Source organism: Haemaphysalis longicornis, unplaced genomic scaffold, assembly GCF_048455015.1.
Source record: "Haemaphysalis longicornis isolate Haplotype H1 unplaced genomic scaffold, Haemaphysalis longicornis Haplotype H1 scaffold_1, whole genome shotgun sequence".
NCBI classification, from domain to species: Eukaryota; Metazoa; Arthropoda; class Arachnida; order Ixodida; family Ixodidae; genus Haemaphysalis; species Haemaphysalis longicornis.
The window spans coordinates 347,559,263-347,579,541 of record NW_027526203.1 but is presented as its reverse complement, the minus strand read 5'-3'; the positions used below and the strand labels follow the sequence as shown (position 1 = coordinate 347,579,541).

The 20,279-nt window shown below is 49.0% G+C and overlaps 1 non-coding gene across 1 annotated transcript; it reads right to left on the bottom strand.

Moving 5' to 3' along the window:
* Positions 1 to 424: 424 nt before the first annotated feature.
* Trnar-acg (transfer RNA arginine (anticodon ACG)) lies at positions 425 to 497 on the bottom strand. The gene has a single exon. It is a non-coding gene; the product is annotated as a tRNA-Arg (tRNA).
* Between the last annotated feature and the right edge of the window lie 19,782 nt (positions 498 to 20,279).

Here is a 20,279-nt window from a genome sequence, read left to right as displayed (position 1 = left end):
AGTAATTTTAATTCGGAACTAAACTTTCAGAAGACTGAAAGGGGCGCCATGTAACACCACTCGGGAAAGAGACGGAGGCGGTGGTGGAGCGGAGCATGAAGGGGGCTTTAACCATAGTCTCCGTAGATGGTCATGCTTCACTGTGCTGCACACAATGTGTGAAAGCCAGCCTACCAAGACTAAGCATACATCGATCCCCTTAGAGTCGACTTCACCTCTAAACAATAATGCATTTCTAGAAAGGCATCTTTTTCGGGCAATATACGCCGTCTTACATTGGAGGCCGGAGTACCTATAATTGGTATTTTTTTTTTGATGAATCATTTTCCACACGCTCACAATTGTTGGTTTACGCTCGGTCTGTCGCTGGAGAAGAATCAGCTGCATCCTGGACATTGAAGGCTGCACTTTAAGAAAAAAAATGCGAGCCTGCCAGGATTCGAACCTGGAATCTTCTGATCCGTAGTCAGACGCGTTATCCGTTGCGCCACAGGCCCCCTTTTTTTTTTTTTTTATTGCAACATTTCAGTACAAAACAAGCACCATCAAACAAAAAACTGCAACGATAAAACTGCTAGTCATCACCTTGACAGCAGAAAAACGATTAAAATTGTTTGAGGTTGGTCAGTGTTTCCATCACAGGCAACCACTCTGGAGGCTCAGGCTGAGCCCTCCACACTTCAATAATCATACGCATTGAATCAGCGAAATATTCTCTTGACCATTTAGCGTCAACGGCCCTATGGCGTATGGCCATGCGGGATTTCCAAATTGCATGTAGGGCCAGGACCATCACGAGGTCGTAAGGTACTTCGTCACTCTCAATAGGTAAAAACCTAATGCCGTGAGCGTCCAGGGGAAAATCTTTTTTGAGGGTTCGCTGAAGCACGTCCCAAAAGAAGACCCCGTCCCAGCAGTCCAAAAACACGTGTTCTACAGTTTCGGGTTTTCTGCACGGGTAGCAGTCCACCCCACCCGGCAAAAACATTCCCTTTTCCTTCTGCCACGTTTTCACATCAAGGACGCCCGAGTGAAGTTTAAAGAAAAACGTCTTAACCCATGGGCCAATCGCCATACGTTTCACACGCTTGAGCACATCCTGTCCTGGCCCTACACGGTACAGCGATCTATACAATGGAACGGGAAGTACGGAATCAACGAGGTCATTATACAATCTTTTACGCGTCACACTAGATAAGTACTCTAGCGTGAAGCGTGCACGCAAAAACATGGTGGCTTGTACCACCTCACGGAAGTAGCCTTTCGTTGCGCCAAAAGATAAAGAAGCTGACGTTACAACAAAATCAGGAAGCGCTCTGGCCAACTTCACCTGACACACAGTGCGCAAAAAGGAGTCCTTCACATCCCGAAGAAACAAAAAACGATTTACCACTTGATGCAAAAACAAATGCGATAATGACAGGCCACCAAGACGCACGCGCCGAAACAGGTTCGTACGGCTTGTTCTCTCCCATGACGACTCCCAAATCAACATAGCAAAAACTCGGTGCAAGGCCTGTACACGTGCCCGCGAACAATGCAACACCTGTAGAACGTACCACAGTTTGCTAATTAAAAACACATTACACACTGATGCCCTAGCAAATATTGAAAGTCCGCTTCCCTTCCATTTCTCGGCCTTTTCACGCAATTCGACTGTTTGACTGCGCCAATAAGGGTCGCTGTCTACATAGTTCTCGAGGGGCACTCCCAAGTACTTCACCGGCGTTGTCTTCCAGCTGATACACTCGAAAACACTAGGCATACTGTCCCACTGGCCATGCCAGAAACCAACACATTTCTGCCAATTAACACCACTGGCACTGTACTTACAAAAACATTTCAAGGTGTTTACAGCAATGCTTATGCTTCTCCTATCAACAAAAAAAAGAGCAATGTCGTCAGCGTAAGCTAACACCCGCACTTCACACGACTGAAGTTTAAACCCTTTGACGTCTTTGCTCCGGATTACACTTAAACAAAACGCTTCAATGTAGAAACAAAAAAGCAACGGAGACAATGGGCAACCCTGACGAACGGCACGTTGAACAGGAACGGGTGCGCCGATCGTTTTGTTAATAACAAGCCTAGTAGAACACCCAGTGTACGCCATGCGCACACCATTGAGAATAACAGAACCAACATTCACGTGTTCCAACATATTTAACAAAAGTTCGTGCGACACCTGATCGAAGGCTTTAGCCATGTCTACCTGGAGCATTGCCAAAGTCCCTTGCATGGCGTCACAACACTCCAGAACACTTCGGGCAGTATGAATATTTGTAACTATCGACCGCCCTTTGATCCCGCACGTTTGATGCGGCCCTACCAGGTCCTTTATGGCAGTCTGTAAGCGGCCTGCCAATATTTTCATTAAAACCTTATAATCGACATTTGTCAGACTAATAGGACGATACCCAGGGATCTGCCTGAGTTTCGCAACCTCCTCCGATTTCGGTATAAGCACAGTGTGCGACACGAGAAAAGAAGGTGGCAGCACACCTTTGTGGTACGCCTCAGAGTAAACTCTACATAGGACCGGGCTAATGTCACCCTTAAACGCCTTGTAGAAAGCAGCGCTCAGGCCATCAGGGCCCGGCGTCTTCCCTGGGCTTAACTCGTCGATAGCGCCGCGTATCTCTTCTACTGTAATATCTCTTTCGAGATGCGCCATAACTTCCTCGTCTAAGCACGGTAACAAAGACGTAAACTCTTCTCTAAACTTGACGGCATCGACAGGATGACAAGAAAACAAATTTTTATAAAAGTCACAAAAACAGCGCTCTATATTAGCCTGGTCACTATAAACCACACCTTCGGCTTCAATTTCCACTATCGCATTTCTGCGCGCATACTTCTTTTCCGCGCTGAACGCTCTTTTAGTCGGCGCTTCCCCGTGCAAAAATCTCTCAGCTCGTGCGCGCACAAGCGCACCCTCATACTTCTCTTTATCTATTACTTCGAGCTGCGCTTTTAATCCTCTAATGTCATCCTTCAACGCCCCGGGCGATTCACATTCTTCCTTAACGTAAACGTCCAGGGTACTTCGTAACCAGGCTTCTCTTTGCTTCTCGTCGTATTTGATTGCGGATGATCTTTCAAGGGCCTTTAACTTAACTTCTTGTTTGAAGAGCTCCCAATTGAGAGTAAAGTTAACGTTCTCTTCTCCACCGAAAAACGTCCGTGCGCATGCATTAACGGCCTCAGTGAAATGTTCATCCTGCAGCAGCTTGTTATTAAGCTTCCAAAGCCCCCAACAGAACGCGTTGCCTGGTTTTACCATTCTACCAACGGTTACGGTCACAAGACAGTGATCGCTGAAGGAAACGGGGGAAACTCGGTAGCTATCACACTCCGGCAGAATCTCTGACGAAACATACACTCTGTCGAGACGCGCATGACTGTTGCCCTGGAAGTGTGTATAGCGAACGGTACCGCTACTGCCAAGGCTATCGCCCACATCTTCCAGCGCGAAGTCAGCGACGATATCAGTTAAAACTATCGTACTCGCATCGCGGAACCTTGTCGAGCTACTTTTGTCTTGCGCAGAACATACGCAATTAAAGTCGCCAAGTAAAATAACGAGCCTCTCCGTATCGCAAAACCCGCGAACATTCTCAAAAAAACCCTTCCTTTCCGCTGCCTTTGTGGGCGCGTACACACAAATCAAGCGCCATTCGCTTGACGATAAAACAAAATCGCACACAACAAAACGCCCACACTCGGACGCGGTGACGGTCTCTAGGGTTGCCCCCAAACTCCTTCGAACCAACAGGGCAACGCCCGCAGACATCCCGACCGCGTGAGCAACGCACACGTCGTACCTCGACGCAAACGGGCGCACCATACGATCTGTCTGCTCCTCTCTCTCAACCTTCGTTTCTTGTACCGCCACTATATCCAGGTCCTGTTCGGTCACTAAACGATACAACTGATTCTGCCGTCTCCTGTCAGCAAGCCCCCGGACGTTAAGCGTGGCAATACGGATTGGCGTGTTTAAATACACCAGGTTAAGAGAGAAAACAAACAGACCCGAAAGCATTTATGCTGGTACATTTGACAAATAAAAAAAAAAAAACACAACACCGTAAAACGACGAAAACAGCCCCCCCCCCCTCCCCCCATGGAAAAAAACAAACGGATCCAACTTGAGCCCGTTGAGAGAGCTTCACTTGACGCTCGTACATACAAAACACCCCAAACCCCCACCCTGAAACGAAGGAAGAACTCTTCGACGCCCAACACACCCCCCCAAAAAAACGCGCAATGACCGCAAGGAAAACCCTTCGACACCCGACACAGAACCAAAAACCCACGTAATACAACTAACGAGCTTAAACCCATGACTAGAACACGCCCTGCACTTTTCTTGCTTTTCAAAGACACACAAAGAAAACTTAAAAATACTTTTAGCAGTCCGAAAACGAAGGCAAGCATGGCGTTCTTACGAATTCTTTGTTGCCGTGGGTCCTCTGTCGTAGGGCGTGTTGAGCTTCGGTTTGAAGCTCGAGCGCCGCGACGTGGGTCCCACACTCACCGACCCCCCCGCTACGGAGCCATCCCCCCCTCCGCGTTGTCCGACACTGTCTTGACGCGTCCGCTTGGCCACAGACTGGTCCTGGTCGCCAGTTTTCAAGTCGACGCCCTCTTGGGGGGCGGGAGATTCCAACGCCGCGAACTGACCCGCCACGCTCACCGGGCTCTCACCGTCGCCGTCGTACGTCAGCTGGTCTCCTTCGTTGATACTTTGCGCAGGTAGCACTACGACGGCGGCCGACTCCTTCACCTCAGCGCTCTTTTCAGGCGGCGCGTCCTCCGTCACCGGGTCTCCTCCGCCCCCTGCTGCAGCCGCCTCCGTCTCCTCCTCGTCCATGATGTTCTCCGTTCGGTCCACATCCCCCACCGGTCCGGCCACCTTCGCGTACGTCCGCACGCACTCGTTCGCTTCGTGACCGAAGCGGCGGCAGAGAGTGCAGCGCGGCACCTTGCAGTCACGCCTCATGTGCCCCGTGCCAGAGCAGCGAAGGCACTGCGGGGCCCTGCCGGGCACGACCACGAGCGCCTGCTCGCCTGCGACACGAAGCTGGTGGGGCAGGTCCTCAGCCCTCACGCCCGCGTTGAGCTTGAGGGTCACGGACCGCGTCGTCGAGCCCTTGTCGTGGACGCCTTGAACACGCCAGCGCTCCCGTGAAACTTCGCTGACCCTCCCGTAGGGAGCCAGCGCAACTCGTACGTCGTCCTCGGTCACGTTGTAAAGCAGCCAGTGGAGCTTCAGCCGCAGGTCCTGGTTGGCAGGGTCAATGACGAGGCAGTGTCGACCTTTGACGTGAAGCTCCTTTGCTTCCAAGATCTTCTTGACGCCTAGCTCCGACTTGAACGTCACCGCCCATACGTGACTCATTTGGAACGCCCCCAAGGCAAGTACCTCAGGGAGCAATTCCAGCCGAGCCAAAGTATCGCGGAAATCTTCAACGCGATACGGGCGCGCACGCAAAAAAACGGTATTAAAAACAATACGTCCTGTAGGCAATGTCGGCAACGAAACTTGATAACAATCGTCCTGAGCAAGAAACCTGTTACCGCGGCCGGGAACGGCCGCATTAACCGCTCCTGAGGAGCCCTGCATCCTGCGTCCGTTCACTGTGGTGGCCGGAAGCAGAAACGTTGCGCCACAGGCCCAGGACGACTTGGGGGCTTTATGAGGCGTAGTCAACATTGAACTCATTCCTTCAGATCAACCTCGTTATACAGTCAGATCCGCTTATAACGAACTTGAAAACGCCGCGAAAAGTGCTCGTTATATCAGCAGTTCATTGTATATGGACTCCCCCTTTAAAACGCGCGCAAATTAGCGAACATGTCGAACAACCCCTTCGGTGACAAGTTAAGCATTTTCGTTTCATGAAGGGACTCCCGCTGCTTGCTTACGAACGAACTAAACAGTGTTTGCCCGAACCTGCCGCTACCGGCACAATGCCCACGAAGAACTTTTTTTGGACGGCTTCAAAATTTCCATTCGCCGTAATGGCTTCGAAGCTATCAACCGCGCCAGGCTGAGCGTACCAGGAACTGAGTCGCTTCGGCCGGAGCAGAGCGAAGTTCGAAAGTTTGAATGTCACCACGATTCGTCATGATGTCATCACGATTATCAGTAACTGTGCAAACGAAGTGTCGGCCAATGGCGATCTCTAGATGGCAGCGAAGTATCCACCGGCGCCTTTTGCAGCGCGCGGTGCAGCATTCGCGTCGACTCGGGTGGCCTGAAGATCGCCATTGGCGATTGCTTGAGCGGCAGTTGTGCGGATCGTGAAGGCTATGCTTTCGCTGGTTGACCGCCAGGCTTCGCTGATTGACCGCCAGCTGACCGCCGGGCTTCATGCTCCCCCACCCCCCCTTTTTTTTGTTCCTCATCAAGTTGTGGGTTATTAGAGGATCTGATGGTCACATGGTGACATACAAGATACCCTCCAAACCGCAGTTCAAGTCGTCGAGGCGTATGCTGCCTCTCGCGGCCTGTCCTACTCCTCAACAAAATCACAGTTTCTTCTATACAGACCTAAAAGACCAGGAAAACAACCACCTTCCCCACGCCAACCTATTCCAATAATTGTCTGCGCCAAGATTCTAGATCTCCGTATGCAGGTAAACGAATACAATGTAGATACTCTTCGCGCCCTAGAAAAAGGGGGCTTACCAGACTACACGACTCACCTCTCGCAGTTACCGAACACGGAGGAGTGAAAGAAAACAACCTAAAACGCCTCGTACGCCTTTTTCATCAGTCGCATAGCACACGTCATCCCCTTCCTAAATCTCAAAGTCAGCTGAAATTGAAGCAATGATACCTGTCATACAAACAGGCCCTAGGTCTCCCCGTTACCCTCTCAACAGACAAACTACTCTCGCTCGGTCTTAATACTCTAGACGAAATTATCGAAGCCTAAAGGGTCTCGCAGCTAGAGCGACTCATGAGGAGTGACGCTGGACGACACATTCTTCAGAGTCTTGGCCTCAGCCACCCCACCATCTCTGACACCTACGTCGACATTCTCTCAGACATTCGTGACCAACTGGTAATCGACCCCCTCCCTAACCACATGCACCCGATTCATAACGAGGAAAGGCGCCGAGCGAGAGCACAGGCTTTGCACAAACACTCCAACACACAAGCTGTCTACGTGGACGCTGCAGAATACCCAGGACGCGAAGCCATGGCGGCGGTCGTAGTTGATTCATCCCACCGAACAATAGCCACCCGCTCCTTTGTTACTCAATTTCCAACCGGCGAAGAATAGACCCTATGCGAAATTGCTTGGTGATCTAGCAACACTGGTGTAAACAAGACCGTCCGCCATATTGGTACGGGCGACGATCGGGAAGTCTCGCATTGTTTACTGTGGAAGAGTAGGTGACGGTAACGCGGTATGGCTCAAACTGGACGGCGTTTTCCGGGTCCCGACCACGGATTGTGGACGAAGGACTTGTCTGCGCTGCCTACTGCGTCTGAGGACTCATACCACTCGTGGTGGCGGGGCAAAGACCCATCCGAGCGCAGCGGAGCCGGGCATGCCGCCTAGCCACCGAGGCACATTGCTCGCCTTCATCGGTGCGGACAAACACGTGCGATTCGCGGTAAGTAAATCCTTGTTTGTTTTTTCCTTGACGCGAGTAACCAGTATGAGCATTTGTGTAACACTTTGTTCACTGTTTACCATGCAAATGCGTAGGGGGACCCTGTTGCAGTAACCCTGAAAGGAAAGCAACAATCGCCAGACCGTGCCGCTAGTGGGTGGATTAGTTATTTTCAAATGTTGTACATCGAATTTACGGGATGATTTTCGGCGAAGATGTTTACGGAAAGGTTGCGGCCGTTTTCCGTGACGGTCTTCCGTCCGCGCGTTTGCCGCAAAACAATCGCGCTTTGCGGCGAAGTCAACTACAAAAGTGCACATACGCCTTGAATTTTCTTTTTTTGTGTGTTTTCATTGTTTATGGCGCATGTTCTGCCGCGGAAATCTATTTGTGTGTCTGGCTACTCCTTTTTTGGCAGTGGGGTGGTTGTGTTTGTTTCTAAAGCGCATGTTTTCAGTGTGCCCGAATAGATAATACAGTGTAAAACCTCGTTAGCTCGAACTCACTTAACTCACTGATTTTTTAAAATTCGATAGGTCATCGGTATAGCCCGAATGTTTACCTGTTTATATCGAAAGGTTTTGGAAGTGAGTTCCAGATAATCATAATATTGCTTGCTTAAGTTATGGCGAACACGATTATGCGGGTACTGGTATCATTATCCACGGTGAGGTTTATAAATGTTAAACTTCCTTCTCTTGAAAATACATTAGCAAACCATGCAGCGATACTTGCACGCTCGAACTTGGAAGACAATTTTGACATCATTGCTGTTAGAGGTGTAGATTATTGCCCTTGCAACAGTGTTAAGCAAGACACAAAATCTGGTCATTTTGAGTCTGTTCCTTGCGGTTATTGCTTTCTGCTCTGACCCTTTACCATAAACTGTAGCAGACCAGTCCTGTTCTTCCCTGAGTGCTGTTTACTGTTACTCTATCTGTTCTTGCAGGTTGGGTGTCATCCATGTGCTCAGAAGCTGCTTTCGCTCCCAGAAGAAAAGTGGCCGGCCCTATGTTGTCTACCTCACGTTTGGCGATTGTGGGGCGATTGTGAGGCAGCGTGCGATTTCCCGGCGGGTTGCAGTTGAGCATGGAGCCACATCCTGGTGACTGTGCATCTACTCGTCCTCTTGCAAGCTCAAGGTTTTAAAGAGGCGACACCGGAGCTTGCGTGCACTTAGCTGCCACAACAGTGGGGACGTCCGAGACAGCAGGGCATCAAGCCAGCGAGTGTCCAAGACATTGACTGGAGAAGCCCGCGAGAAAGTCTGTTCGACGCACGTCGAGTGCCGGAGCAGAGCGAGCAGCAACAAAGTGCCGTGCAGGCACTTGGGAGAAAACTTGGTAGCCTTGGGAATGGGATTTTGCCTCAGTTGTGCTGGCCTCACCCCCCATAGTGGCAGAAACAAGGACTGGCATGGCACCTGAAGGGTCACCTATGAGCTACCAGCAAGCATTCATGCCACATTACGCCGTGGTAATCTCGCGAGCACGCAGAGGCTGCAGCAACGTCGTGTTTACTAGACCTCGGCATGCAGGGGTGCGCGAATGCTTCCCTTTGTTCCATTTATATCCACAGTTTGCTATACTGCACGTGCTATAAATCAGCGAAGTAGTTTAATTTGCTGGGATTTTCACTGTGGATCCAAAAAAATCAAAAGCACTCAAGCTGATGTGCGGCGGACTGATGCAACTCTGGCCGTTTTTTTTTTTTGAATAAAACTTGAAAATTGCCTCAGCTACCTACATCAATGGCCACTATCATTACGTCGGAGGCATGCATGCAGCATGTGACAAACTAGAGGAGTGAGTGTGTATTTTAGTCGCAAAATATTCGACAGTAAATACATCGCGGCTGAAATGACAATGGGCAACAAGTTAACTTGACGTAACAACCAACCTGTCAGCGCGGCAAATCGGGAACCAAGTGCAAAAGCTTGAATTTTCCAACATTAGATCATCATAAAACAGTGTACGCCACTTAAGCCACGACACGCGGCTAAATGCAACGTAAAAGAAACCAACAACATACTCCCATTCCGTGCGCGCGCGCCGCAGAGGAAATTTTCAACCATGCCATGACAGCGTAGTGCGGCAATAAAAGTTTGTTTACAGCCCTAGGTAAGATAAAGGCTCGGGTAGGGAATAAGCGGTACCATTTAACAATGAAATGAAGCGGGCGCAGAGCCACAGGGACGAGTGAAGAAACAGTCTTATTTTGACAACGTGTGGTACTGTTTCGCCGCTCGAGCGCCGCTGTCAGTCACATAATTTGGTGGCGCACGCTCAGGCTTCATTAAGAATGCAAAGGCTGGACCACGGCACTCCAACGCAGCTGTATTTTCCATCCGGACAGCGACTACGAAATCCCGTGCTTAGCGAACTAACGACAAATATTCGTTCCCAGCGCACCGCGCCCAACGTGTCAGTAAGGTTGCTCGCGCCGGCATAGTTCGCGTCAGAAAGTTCGTTCAAGAGCGTGGAACTTAACGTACCTTTTCTCCATTTGGACCGGTATTTCCGCGTTGCGTGCACTGCGGCACGCAGCAATGCTCCGGCATTGTAGCCTATCACCAAGAGCGGTCAATGCCCGCCTTCTATGCTTTGCTACTTGGTTTCGGTTTCAAACGACCGTACCAAAATGGCGGACCTAGTTACCGGAGTCGACGTGAGATGGCGGGGCGCATTTTGCATAGGGTCTATTGGCTATCACTTTTGCCATTATTTCCAGTCCTAAGATTACTAATACAATAAGCGTCTCCAAATCGGCCATTACCAATTGCTCTAACGCGCGAGTTGACCCCCGAACTCTACGCTTACTCCTACAGGCACGCCAATTCCCGAAAAAATATATATATATCGTTTGGGCACCGGGCCACTCCGAACTCCCAGAAAATGAATCGGCACACGAGGCTGCTCGAGAACTGGTAATCCGAGGGCCCAGTTACGCTCCAGAATCTCCTCAACCGTTCTCCCATGGGGACCGCCTCTCGACCTACCGATCGGTACTCGATCACTACCGACTGTCCGGAGCTCGCTTCCCACAACCCGATCCCTCCCTCTCCCGCCGCCACGCTGTAGTATGGCGCCAACTTCAAACTTCCACCTTTCCCATCCCTGCCCTCCTATCACTCTACTATCCCGAGCTGCACTCTAACCAATGCCCTCTGCCATCAATAAGCATACCTACCACATGTTATTTGGTCATGTGCAAAAACACCCCTTCAAACTCTTAAAAAGCACCTCATTTTATGCCAAATTACGAACGGGGAGCAGTGGGAGGACGCGCAGTTCAGCACAGACCCTCCGACCCAGGCCTCACTAGCCCATGTGGCCGAAGACGCCGCAGAGATCTATATGAATCCTGCCGTCGCCGGAAGGACACTCAATTCGACCTGAAAAAGGTCCCACCTGTGGCAACAATAAAGTTTTGTCTGATCTGATCCTCACTGCTATTTTGTCTCTGATAATTGCCTGGAAAGTGCGTGAGCTCGGTCGTGGCGTCCGAAATCTGCGGGCGGTGCTTGCCGATCTGGGATATCTTCGTCGCGATTAAACTGAACCGCTGAAAGCACCAGCGCATTTCCTCTGTCATGCTTTAAGCGCTGTTTTGATTTTTTTCACTTCGTATATTTTTACCGTGACCGTGTCAGAAGTGTTCGTTGTAAAAGTAGGACGATTTGAAAAACGTTCCATATATCTGGACGCAGTTTCGATGGGTAGCATAGGAAAGTCGTAAGTGCACCGAAATATGGTCGTTATAACCGATAGATTGTTATATCTGGGATCATTATAAGTGGGTTCGACTGTATAACGATATTGCACGGGGAGCGACAAATAATTCGTTATACCGGACCTTCGTTACATTCGCGGACATTCGCGGCTGTACTCTTGTTCCACTTCCTTCGTCTTTGCTTAAGTTCGCGCTGGTTTCATCCAAGAAAGAGAGTTACAAAAGTAAGCCGCGTTACAATTCAGCGCGCGCCGCTGCCCTGTGCGCGCGTAATAAAAGTTTTGGTGCAGCGCGGAGAAGCTTTCGAGTGTTGCGGTAAAGCCCAGCCTCCTCAAACAAGTTACGACAAGCCGTGGCGTCACACCGACGTCGCTGGCGATGATTCACGCTCGCGGCAGTTGCAAAATCCGAACAACCTAATTCTAGCAGCGGTGTGTTGGGACCCGTCGCTGCGAACGAAAGCGACCCACTGAGATTTTTTCGCCCTTCTCTCAGAGTCAACGTGGGCCGGCTATCACGAGACCGGGGGAGGGTGTTCTTGCGTGTTTGTACTTTGTTCGGGCCGTGCGAAACACTCTAGAAGGCCGGGAGCCATTGAGGTTTCTGTGTATAAATTCTGCCTTTTCAGCGACCCCTGTGAGATCGCTTCGGGCTTTCGTAAGGAGCGCTGCCTTGCCCGAGTCGGGCTGTAAGCCGGCAAGGGTGCTGATCATGTATCGTCGTCGCTGTTCATCTATCGCCATGCAGTACACAAGTAAAGTTTTGCTCTGGGCTCTTTGTCGTCAACACCAAGGCAGCTGTCCTGCTCACCACTCGTTAACCATGCTATCACTACATGACGGAGGCGGCGGAGCTAGGTACGGGGTCGCCTTCGCCAATGTAACAGCAGCTAAATTGCTGGATATAGAAAGGGAGATGAGCCCAGCACGCAGCGCTCGTTAACCATTCACTATCGAATATAACTTAAGAGCACTATTATAGGCCCCGCGCTACAGAATAATTATATATCGTACTTTCGAAGTTATAACCCGCCCCTCCATACAACCCGCACCCCCCTTTTTTTTTTTGCGCCCACAGATGAGAACAAAAGACATCCCCTCATATTACTCACACAAACGACCCTGTCATGTAACTTTTGCAGAGGCCTTGACTCGGCACGCTGGCTTGGATACTATTTTCAGCCACGCAGTGGTCAAAATTATTTCGTTTGAACCGATGCACTTCAAGTGCATTAAAATTCAGCATGACCAACCGGCTTTCGAATTTCTTTTCTTATATTCGATCATTCGCTATGCCAGTTTTCATTTTGCGAGGTTCGACTGTATCATACACTGACTGGAAAGCTTCGCGTTTAAGATTAAGCGGTAGTGGTCGCCACTCCCACGTAGACTAATCAATATATCAACATTCAAAAGTGTTTTATCCTTGTCAAATTATTGTTTTTTTGTACATGGACTTGGAGTTTATTTGAACACGTCAATGTTTTTATTGTTGTTGCTTTTGCTGCGAGTGAGGAATTTTGAAAGTGATCAAGCAAGAAAGCGAGCAAGCAAGCAACGGACTTGGCGTTCATAGCACGTGGCCCGAAGATTCCACTCAAGCTTGGTAAACCGAATGGGAATGCACCCTGAGTCCTTATGGCAATATGGGCCTGAGTTAAAAAACCTTCTAGGTCCATTAATCAAGAAACTGACTGTCATTTCGGGTCAATTACCCACGTACCGTGCGTAACCAGCACGAGGGCATGCGCCAGCGGCAGCAAAGAGATGCTTTGTTGGCATCGCTCAAAAATACATCTGTAGCAAAGCCTGCGAGCCGTGGTGAATGTTCCTTCCGCCTGCTGACATGGTCGCCGGGAGCGGCGTTCGAACATGCATCATTGCCCGCGGATTAGCCATTGAACCCCTCCTGTGGATTACACTTGTCGGGTATTTACATTTTCCAAGTGTGCGACCTTTCAAACATAAATGAAATGTAAAAAGGAGGCACGTCTAAGGTGTGGCCCTTCGCCGTAGTGCGGGGCAGCAATCTTGCGGCCTGATTACTCTAATGCAGTCGAAGCGAAGGAAGTGTAAATGGATAGAGATACATAGCTTTTATTTGTGCAGGAGTCGATGTTTTATATCTCCTGCAGGATGCCGAAAGTGTCTGATTTCTTTCCACCTCCCTTGCACCCTGCACACGCGACCATCAGCAACATACCATTGCAACATTGGTGGGCATACTTTTCCCCATGCTGAGGCCACGTATAGAGCGTTGATGGTGTTTTGATTGCTCTGGAGGCGAAAAGTGCGTGACAGGTTACGAAGTTGAACTTGCCTGAAAAAGCAAAGCACCGAATGACACTCACTGCGCACTATCGCCAATAGGTGGTCGAACCGTTTCGGCGTGCGCCACCAACCATTATTTATTTTGTCGGTTCAGTTTAGACTGCGGTTCCGTTCTGGAAAAAAATACCGAATCGGTTTAACACCCTGATATATATATATATATATATATATTCCGCTATATATATATATATATATATATAAAATCCGCCGTTTTCCCGCTCCCGGAAAACGGCGGATTTTTTCTCGACTTATATTTTCGGTTATTTATCAATGAATCAAAAAAGAAACGTGACAAGCACACGTCATTCGGCCCTATTAAATATTTCGAAAAAAAGCCGAATAGCACTGGCAATGACGACTGCAACCTTGATATGTATCTTTACCGAGTCCCTCGTCCCGTATCTCTCTGTTCTGCTATATATATATATATATATATATATATATATATATATATATATATATATATATATATATATATATATATATATATATATATATATATATATATATATATATATATATATATATATATATATATATATATATATATATATATAGAGAGAGAGAGAGAGAGAGAGAGAGAGAGAGAGAGAGAGAGAGATTTTCCCATGAATTCCTATTGTTGCCAGGGGAGTCCTGAACTTCCTGCGGACTGTCCAGTACAATTCCGGATTGGTATGCAGACAAGTGTGCTAAAATTTCCAGTTCAGTGTGAAGCGTCTGCGCCACGCACTCGCACTCAATATAAGTGAGGAATATTGGTAGATACGGCAGCAGGCATTTTATGTCTTTGCAAAAATATTGGGTTTAGCTAGGTGCCTGTTCAAGAAAAGAAAACAAAAGAATGTTCCTTTGTATATCCTTGCCAAAGCAGTACCTGGCATGTGATTTGATATTGTGCGGTATAATAAAAGGTGTACAGTTAAACCTGTATATAACAAGTTGGCAAAATCTCGCAATTTTTCGTTACATTCAGGTTTTCGTTACATGCAGGTTTCGAGTTAAGACTCGCGGGAATGAAGCAGAAACGAAGCCAGAATGCTAGACATCGGTGAAGGGGAACCGCGTTTCGAGGACTTATTTCACAAAACAAAGCTGCGTGATTTGCGCCTTCTGCTTTCGCACGAGCTTAGGCACTACACCGCGCTCCAAAGAGGCGAGGCCACTTACCCCCGTATTCACTAGCGTAACTTATATGACTTTTGCCTTTCGAAACTTTTTTGGCTCCAAACAGGTTTCAAGAACCAAACTTATGCTGGGGCGCCTTTTCGCCAACTTGATGCCCACTCCCGCACTCAAAATTGTGCAGAGGGTGCTGGCTTGGATAATGCACCGGGCGGTGATGGCATTTATTTTCTTGTTTTGAAAAGACAGAAGACTTAGTTTTCTGGTAGCAGAACTCATCACAGACGAACCAACACCACAGATAGCAGTGGAGAGGCGCGACTACACGCCGACCGTCAGGCATGGGTGTCCGGAAGGGGGGGGGGGGGGGGGGGGGCAAGGGAAGCAACTGCCCCCCCCCCCCCCCCCCCCTCCTGTAGGTTCGGATATTTTTATGCACTACAAAAAAGCTGCACAGCTTGGTTGGCCCATAATTAAAATAACTTTGTCCTGAAGGACGGAAGATAGGAGAGAACGACACCGACATTCCCTCCTTTGTCTCGTCCTTTAGCGCAAAGTTTTTTTAATTATTAACGTGTACCAACTAGCCCAAAAATCCACGCTACTCAAATGATTCGCACACTCAGGTCCTGCGTATCCCTATGGAACGCCCTTCAGGGCTGCGGTCAACATTGCACTTTAAACACTGACTAACATTGCCGGTCATATGACGGCAGTGAAACAGACTGCCTGTGCTGGCTATTGATGATAGCGAACCATTCTGAAAGGTTTGACGGTTTTTTTTTTTTTTTCTTCTAAACTCCAGATTTATGCAGTCTTACCGCAAGAACTTCAGTTTTAGGACAAATTTGCAGCTATATCTAGCAAAAAATCTTCACCGCTACACTTAGTAGGGAGAGTGTATACATCCTCCCGTTCCGTCCCATCACCTTGTACACCCTTTCCTTCGAAATTGCGAAATGTCGGCCCCACCCAAGCCCCAAAACAAAACCTATAAATCAGCCCCTCAAAACGCTTGTATGCCTGTACTGCATTGAAAGTCAGGGAGGCCAGTAGTATCTTTATTGTATGAGCCATTTCAACAGACTTCATCACACATGTCACCTCGCATTTTGCCCAGAAAAACCCGAGGCGTCTGCAGCTGCTATTCAAGGAAGATTGACGGAGTGCAGTTGTGGGTATGTGAACGTATTGTGCTGTGTGCTGGTGATCAGTTGGCGCGAGTCGACAACCCTCACGCATCGAGACTTACAAGTGACAAAGTGACAGTAACTTTTCGCATTTTCTTTATTAACTTTATTTCTTTTTTCGCTAATAAAATTCAATGTATATTCTCCAAGTCTGGTTCTAATTCGCTGTTTGTAATTTTAACCATACCCCCCCCCCCCCCTTCCCCCCCTCTGATGGATGCCCCCCCTTGCAAAAAGTTCTGCGGACGCCCTTGCCGGCCGGCCTAGCACCTCAAAACTAATTGGAACCGACGCCGCACTCAGTCGTGGGAACGCACAGTCGTTTGCGGTGCGGGCGAAAAAAGTGAAGTGCAGCTACCCTTGCGACGTGGTATCACGCTACACGAGCGAAGCCTCACGTGGGTGCTACGTTAGCCACCGATTGGCGCCAGCCGCTGCGTTCATCGTCATTAGCATGGCAAACTTTGTTTTCAGTGATTCTAAACTTATTAAAGACGATAGTCTTTCTTGGGCTACTTAAACCCAGAAATTTTGGTCTGTCTGTATGTCTGTATGTCTGTCTGTATGTCTGTCTGTCTGTCCGTCTGTCTGTCTGTGACTCAATTCAGCCACCCGGCCAAAGTAAAACAATGCCTGCGCAATAGTCTTATATAGTCACAGCTAAATGTGCCCGTCTAAGTCCGGTGTAATGTTCATACTTGTCAATATTGTTGAAGAACAACAAGACATTACGCATATATAACACAACAAATTAATACAGAAGTGATATTTGCAGCGTTCCTTTATAAAAAATCGTACATGTTTGATTTTGGCGATACTAAATACTTCATCAACTGAAGAAAAAAATATCACTCCGCCGTCGCCTGCTGTCGCCCGCGCCGTATAGCTTCTGGCGGCATTTCAAGAAATCAAGTGGCAAGAGTTACGAAAGGTTCCACTAGATAGGTTCCACGTTCTGCTTGGAACACACGTGGACTAGGGAAATGCGGTTCTATAAACGTTGAAGTAGGGTGCCTCGATTAACGCGCGTCTTCGCCGTACGGCAGCGTTGGCATCGAGACACCCGGTTTGGAGCAGTGGAACACGGGAAACTTAAAATGATTTAAGCAAACCTTTAGCGTCTTTACCTTGGGAGGAGCGCGAAGCAACACGAACAACATGAGAGGTGAGCGGGAAAGCGAAGGGAGGCATTTACTCGGCAAAAGTCGAGAAAGACTATCGTCTTTTGACGACATTTGCAACGAAAGGAGCAGATACGCGGCCAATTTTTTTGAACTGCCGGCTGATTAAAGTAGTGCTAGTATTCAGTAAGTTAGTGCGTTTTGCCTGCCGATTTTTCAGTAGAAGTCCAAAAAACACTGACTGATCAGCTTAGCGAGTTCGTTACATCAAGGTCAACCGCCGCGACGTTATATTGAGGTTGCAAACACATGTGCCTCAATGGCGCTGGAAAGGTGAATTGAAAAACTTCGTTAAATCCAGGAAATCGTTATATGGAGGTTCGTTACATCAAGGTTTAACTGCATCTGATTGTACAGTTAAACCTGGATACAACGAAGTTGACAAAAATTCGCATTTTTTCGTTACATCCAGGTTTTCGTTACATGCAGGTTTCGCGTTAAGGATCGCGGGAATGAAGCGGAAACGAAACTAATATGCAAGGCATCAGTGATGCTGAACTCACCCTTGTTCAAGGATATATTTCACACTGAAAAACTGCGTGATTTGCGCTTGCTGCTACTACATGGCCCGCGAATTCACAAACGTAACTAAGTATCACTTTTGCTTTTTGATACTTTTCGGTGTCTTTGCGCGTTTCAGGAACCAAACTTATGCTGAAAGAGCGCCTTTTTGCGAACTTCATGCTCTTTTCTGCAGCCAAAATTGTTGAAGTTGGGACACTGTACCGGGCGGTGACGTTCTTCTTTCTAGACGGCGGAGAGGTCATTTAAAATTGTGACCTTGTCTTGAAAAGACAAATCTTTTCGTATTCAGGCAGCAAAAATCATCCACGAACCCATACCACAGATATCAGGGTACACACGCGACTACACGCCGACAGGCAGGCGTAGCGCCTAACCGACACCGCACTCGCGCGTAGAAAAGCACGAGAGATTGCGGTGCGGGCGAAATTCGCTAAATTAAATTAGTGCGTTTTCACTAATTCGCACTAAATTCACTAAACGCACTAATTCGCTAAATTAGTGCGTTTCGCCGGCCGATTTTTCAGAAAAAGGGCAAGGAACCTTGACTCATCAGCGTAGCGAATTCGTTACATCCAGGTTAACCGTCGCAACTTCGTTACATCGAGGTCGCAAACACATGGGCTTCAATGAAGGTGGAAATGGGGAATTGAAAAACTTCGTTAAATCCGGGAATTCGCTACTAGAGGTTCGTTACATGAAGGTTTAACTGTATAGCCAACGGTCAGTCGCCCGGCGAGTACGCACGTCAATGCCGTTACGCGATCGGTGAGCGCGAAAACTAGCGAAACAAACGGAACAGGTTCGCCTTCCGTTCCCCCTGACCGGAAAAACGCCTCCCAAAGTGGCGCTCACCGATGCGCTTCCGCTTTCCCACGTGACGCGGGGCAGTCGTCATCGTGGAGGGCCGTCATCTTCCTTTTGCTGCTCGCTACACTTAGCGCGGTATGAGCGCGGTGTTGTGGGCATCCGCGCATTTTCGCCGCTCTCCTTTCCCTTGCCATGCGGGGACCCCTCCTTCCGGGATTCTCTGCTAGTTTGAGGGCTCGTCCTTTCTCTTTTATTTTAATATTTCCATTGCTCTCTCACTCTATTTTTCGCGTCGCCGTCGGTACCGTATCCCGTTTCCCGCAGAGCACAAAAGACGAGGCCAACGTAAATGGGCTTCTTCCCATCAGGAGCTGTATCTGCTCCGGCGCTAGCGCTAGCGCCTCGCGCGCCTTCCCAGCCCGACTGGAAAGCCGGCGAGTAGCGACCACGCTGCTGCCATTCACGGTGAAACGTGTTACCGTGTAACCGGCACCGGGAGCCGGCGGCGTCGCACAAAGGGCCCCATGTGAAAGTCGGTCGCGAATCTCGGCTCCGCACTGCACAATAAGCTCCCTCACCCCCGGGGGCTCCACCGAATTGTCGATATCGCAATGGCCACGGGAGATGAAATCCAGCCTCGCGGCCCTGTGGGCACGGGGGGCGGCGAGGTGTGCTCGTAGCCGAGAGCGCGCGAACAAGGGAATCCTAGCGTAATAAGCGAGGAGGGCAGGCGGCAGGCGACGGCACGCGTCCGTCGCTCTTTTCGGCCTGCGGGACCCTGCCACGCTGCGGTCGCCCGCCGGTGCGGTGGTCACGTGCGCTCGTTATCTCGCCATCAACGTCGGGAATACAGTGCGGCCCCCGAATGGGCTAGTCGAGCGCTCTGGTCGCGGCTGGACTCCGGGAGTATATTGCTACGCGACGAAATGATGAAATACACGAACGATGTACTTCAACGAGTCGGTAATTCAATGGCCGACCATCATAGCACGAGGGACCAACGGGGCTATGCCATTCCGAGCGTCGTCGTCTTTAGTCGGGCTTCTATGGCGGAGTACGCCACTGCCCACTTCTTCTTTGTCTTGTAACAATGTGACACACCTTCCGAGTCCACTTATAACGATACCGTTTATAACAATATATCGGATATAACGATGAACAGCTATGGCACCGCACACTTTTCTATTCTTTCTATGGTAAAATAAACTGCTTATTACAATGCTCCAGTGCCACGATACCGGATATAACGATTGAATCCGGTTATATTGTGCACCAAAAGTGCAACAGTGACAACTCTAATGACGCGGTTGCCCAGCCTACTCAGTAGTGTCTTCGTAGGAGGCCCAATGCGTGACACAGTCCCTCGGGGTCTTCGTTTCCCCCAAGGGCATTTACCTCAACTAGGTGAAGTTCCTATAGATGTTTTTGGAAAAGATTTGCGCTAGCTTCACACGCGGCAAACAAAGGCGACTGACTGTGGCTTCTTTTCCGCAAATTAGTAGTAGTACGACCTTGCTGGCATGCGAATAAAATGTTTTGAGCTCTGTATCGTCTTTCTATTTCGCAACCCGCTTATAACAATTATCGGTTATAACGATGGGATTTCCTTGGCACTTGGATATTGTTATAAGTGGACTAGACTGCATACTTCAGCAGCGAAGAAAGGATGGTAGCGCGAGAGTCGAGACGCCCTTGTGCATACGCGTATAAATCTCGTTGTGAGAAAGGGCAATCCCCCTTCGAAATGTTGAGGAACC